Source organism: Nicotiana sylvestris, chromosome 8 (genome assembly GCF_000393655.2).
Source record: "Nicotiana sylvestris chromosome 8, ASM39365v2, whole genome shotgun sequence".
In the NCBI taxonomy this organism is placed as follows: domain Eukaryota; kingdom Viridiplantae; phylum Streptophyta; class Magnoliopsida; order Solanales; family Solanaceae; genus Nicotiana; species Nicotiana sylvestris.
In genome coordinates this window covers 27967346-27972344 of record NC_091064.1, presented here as the reverse complement: position 1 = coordinate 27972344, position 4999 = coordinate 27967346, and positions in this window count along the sequence as shown.

The window sequence follows — 4999 nt, the reverse complement described above, 5'->3', positions numbered from 1 at the left end:
AAATCAACAAATCAAAAACCAAAAACATAAACTCACATTAAATCACTGGATTAAAAATGAACTTCAAACAAAGATGAACATGAATTAAATCCATTTTAAACAACAAACACGACGGATTCAAATGATTTAAACAACATTAACAATTTCTGAAAATACATAAAACACATGAAACAAATTGAAGAAATAATTAATTAAATTTCAATTTGAATCTAACAAACATTAAACTAAACATTCCTTTTTTACAAAAATGAATAAAATTAACATGAAATAAACATGAAAAACAACTAATTAAATTCCCATTTGAATCTGAAAATTAAATTAACAAAACACATGAACAAACTAAAAAATTAATTCAAACGATAGACATGAACAAAACAAGGATCGAACATTTATCGATTTTTAGATCCGAGAATATCAAAACAAAATACGGACAAAATAAAACTCAAAATCTACTAACCGGATCAAAACGAAATATGTATGGACTGTTTCGACGAACCAAAGCTTCGAACAAATGACGACACTGGTCGTTCATGGCTGTGTCGACGTAGTGAAGCTGGACGAGGCAGCCATGTCCATGCTGAGTCTACGAGGCAGAAGCTGGAGCAGCTGTAGCTGGTCACTTGGACGGAGGTCGATGAAGCAGCGGGCAGAAGCAGCTGGTCGACGTAGCATCAATGGAGGAAAATAAGAATGGAGCAGCAGCGCGAGCTTGGTGGAGAAGAAACAGTGCAGCCATGGACGACGGGTTGACGACGAAGAAGAGGCAGTAGCGATGGGGGTTTGTTCGGACGATGCAGACAGCCATGAAGATGAAGTAGGCGTCCATGGATGCTGGACGAAGAAGAAGAAACAACGAAGGTGTTCGACGGAGGGGTCGTCGCTGGTTCGAAGAAGGCGGAGGCAGCCGGCAGTCCATGGGCGATAGACTATCGTGGTGGTGGTCGTTTGGGCGGAGAAGATGAAGATGTGAGGGGTCTGTTTGGAGGATGGTTGCTAGGCAGCCATGGGAGCTGGTCTTGTAGAGGTGAAGGAGAAGGAGAAGAAGAAGGTAAGGTGGGGGGGGATGAGTTTTGTCTTTTTAGGGTTTTTTGAAAAAATGAAAAATGAAGAATAGGAAGGGTTAGGTCATTTTGGGGTTAATGGGGCGGACCGGGTCGACCCGGTTTGAAGTGGACCGGGTCATGGGGAAGGTTGGGCAATTATTTGGGCCTGTGGTTTGATATTGAAGAAGTGGCCCAATCCGATTTTTCTTTGTACTTTTGCCCTCTTTTCTTCTTTTATTTTTCTAAAACTAAATTCTAAAAGTACTTAAATTATTATTAAGAACTAAAGTAAGTTATAAAAACGCAAATTAACTCCCAATAACAATTAACGCACAATTAAGTAGTAATTAAGCATAAAATTGTATATTTGGACATTAAATGCTAAAAATGCAAAAGATGCCTATTTTTGTAATTTTCATTTTTTGTAAACAAACTCAATTACTAACAAATTGTAGAATTAAATCCTACATGCAAAATGCGATATATTTTTGTATTTTTTTTTATTAATTTAACAAATAAACACGCACAGACAAATACAAATAATTATCCAAAAATATCACAAAATCTCACAAAATTGCACATCAAGGAAAGTCATTTTATTTTGAAATTTTTGGGAGTAATTCTCATATAGGGCAAAAATCACGTGCTTACAGCTGCCCCTCTTTGCCCGAAGACACGAAGGGTTTTCGTGCAAAGATAAAGTGAGCGATTTTTGCCCATCCGAGTACTCCGTGTGAAGCATTTTTTTGAAAAAGATTTAACCGAACCTTTGCTTCAAAGGTTTCCTACATATCCCTGGCTAAAGGGGAATCAGGTTAATGTAGTTCGGGAAATTTTGGTAGCTGGGACTACCATGGGATTGCAATGCTTGCCATTACTGTTGTTGTTGGTGCTACTACAGCTTTACTGACCTCCTTATTACAACCAAAGGAAATTGAAACTGATCCAACTACTTATGCCTGTCAACCGCTAGTTACAAGATTCTTATCTATAATTCTTTTGCAACTTGATCTTGGGTCTTAGCTGATTTTGCCTGTAGACTTCGATCCGAATCTTGATGCTTGCAAGTTGTAGGAGCTTGTTTATTTCTGCAGTATTGAATGAAGCGGGATTGACGGAGCTAGGGAATTTGATCCAATTTTTTGAACGACCTGCCCTTTGTTTGTTCCAATATGTGGGAACATCTTCTTTTTTTCTTTTGTTCTTTTCTTCTTTTCTTTATTCTGGATTGAGACTCATCCCGTAGGTGGTCTCGATCCATGCACCTCAGGGTCAGACCTGCAAAACAAACGAACGAAATTTTCTGCCCCAGTTTCACTAGGAAATTTCGTGAGTTAATTGTCATGAAAATTTTTACAGCACTGATGAGGGGAATGGAAAAACTCTAGTCTACAAAATGCAACTCCGGGACTGGAGCCCTAATGTCGACATAAGGTGAAAATGCTCAGTTCAGGGGTTGGAGCCCTAATGCTGGCTAAATGAAAAATGCTCAATTCAGGGTCGGAGCCCTAATGCTGGCTAAATGAACAATGCTCAGTTCAGGGTTGGGGCCCAAATGCTGGCTAACAGAAAAGTGCTCAGTTCAGGGTTGGAGCCCTAATGCTGGCTAACAGAACAATGCTCAGTTCAGGGTTGGAGCCCTAATGCTGGCTAATAGGAAAATGCTCAGTTCAGGGTTGGAGCCCTAATGCTGGCTAAATGGAAAGTGCTCAGTTCAGGGTTGGAGCCCTAATGCTGGCTAAATGGAAAGTGCTCAGTTCAGGGTTGGAGCCCTAATGCTGGCTAACAGAACAATGCTCAGTTCAGGGTTGGAGCCCTAATGCTGGCTGACAGAGAAATGCTCAGTTCAGGGTTGGAGCCCTGATGTTGGCTAAAATGAAAATGCTCAGTTCAGGGTTGGAGCCCTAATGCTGGCTAAATGGAAATGCTCAGTTCAGGGTTGGAGCCCTAATGCTGGCTAAATGGAAAATGCTCAGTTCAGGGTTGGAACCCTAATGCTGGCTAATAGGAAAAATGCTCAGTTCAGGGTTGGAGCCCTAATGCTGGCTAATAGGAAAAATGCTCAGTTCAGGGTTGGAGCCATAATGCTGGCTAACAGAAAAATGCTCAATTCAGGGTTGGGGCCCTAATGCTGGCTGACAGAGAAATGCTCAGTTCAGGGTTGGAGCCCTGATGCTGGCTAAAATGAAAATGCTTAGTACAGGGTTGGAGCCCTAATGCTGGCTAAATGGAAATGCTCAGTTCAGGGTTGGAGCCCTAATGCTGGCTAAATGGAAAATGCTCAGTTCAGGGATTGGAGCCCTAATGCTGGCTAACAGGAAAAATGCTCAGTTCAGGGTTGGATCCCTAATGCTGGCTAACAGAAAAATGCTCAGTTCAGGGTTGGGGCCCTAATGCTGGATGACAGAGAAATGCTTAGTTCAGGGTTGGAGCCCTGATGCTGGCTAAAATGAAAATGCTCAGTTCAGGGTTGGAGCCCTAATGCTGGCTAAATGGAAATGCTCAGTTCAGGTGGAGCCCTAATGCTGGCTAAATGGAAATGCCCAGTTCAGGGTTGGAGCCCTAATGCTGGCTAAATGGAAAATGCTCAGTTCAGGGTTGGAGCCCTAATGCTGGCTAACAGGAAAAATGCTCAGTTCAGGGTTGGAGCCCTAATGCTGGCTAACAGAAAAATGCTCAGTTCAGGGTTGGGGCCCTAATGCTGGCTGATAGAGAAATGCTCAGTTCAGGGTTGGAGCCCTGATGCTGGCTAAAATAAAAATGCTCAGTTCAGGTTTGGAGCCCTAATGCTAGCTAAATGGAAATGCTCAATTCAGGGTTGGAGCCCTAATGCTGGCTAAATGGAAAATGCTCAGTTCAGGGTTGGAGCCCTAATGCTGGCTAACAGGAAAATGCTCAGTTCAGGGTTGGAGCCCTAATGCTGGCTAACAGGAAAAATGCTCAGTTCAGGGTTGGAGCCCTAATGCTGGCTAACAGAAAAACTTGCTCAACTTAGGGATCGGAGCCCTAAATTAGGAGGATTGCCAGGTTATGCTGGAAACTGTCCGGGTTATGTCGGGAAAATTCATCGGGTTATGCCGGAAAAGGTCCACGGGTTATGCCGGAAAAGATCCACGGGTTATGCCGGGAAGGTTCATCGGGTTATGCCGGGAAGATTCATCGGGTTATGTCGGAAAAGGTCCACGGGTTATGCCGGGAAAATTCATCGGGTTATGCCGGAAAAGGTAAGAGTCCTCGGGTTATGCCGGGGAGATTCATCGGGTTATACCAGAAAAGGTCCACCGGTTATGCCGGGAAGATTCATCGGGTCATGCTGGGGAAATCATCGGGTTATGCCAGGATTTTGATAGAAAAGGCTCCTTGGGTTATGCCAAGGAGATCCGTGGTTTATACCGGGATAGTTGAGGAATGAGGTCCTATGCTACCATGATTTGTTTTTCTTTTGGGGATTTTCATTTTTCTTTCTTGTCTCTTTTTTTTTACTTCTTTTTATTTATCAAAATGCATGAAAGAATTATGGGGAAACTTACTTTTGGTTGTTCTCCCACTGCAAAGCTGGTTCAATGCTCGCGCATTTCACTTTTTTCGGGCTATACCTACTTCTTGCACGATTGCTTTGGATCGCACCTGTCTCAATTTTTCTAAACAAAGAAAAATTGTCAGTTTGAAAACGATGGTTGGTTCGGTGGCCTTGATCATTCCAATTGCTTTGTCTCGGCCTAATTCCTATTGAGAAACTCTGCCATTGATTGGATTCACAGGCGACCCCTTTTAAACTGATCAGACTCGCATTTTCGGATTTTGTGTTGATTTGCCCGTGTAAGGCTTTGGTTCTTTCATCCCATTCTGCTTGGGGATTCTTTACGAGGTCAACTCAGTGGGGATTTTTATTGGGGAGACTCTGTGGGGATTTGTACAAGGCAGACTCGTTGGGGATTTGCTGGGGCAGACTCTTT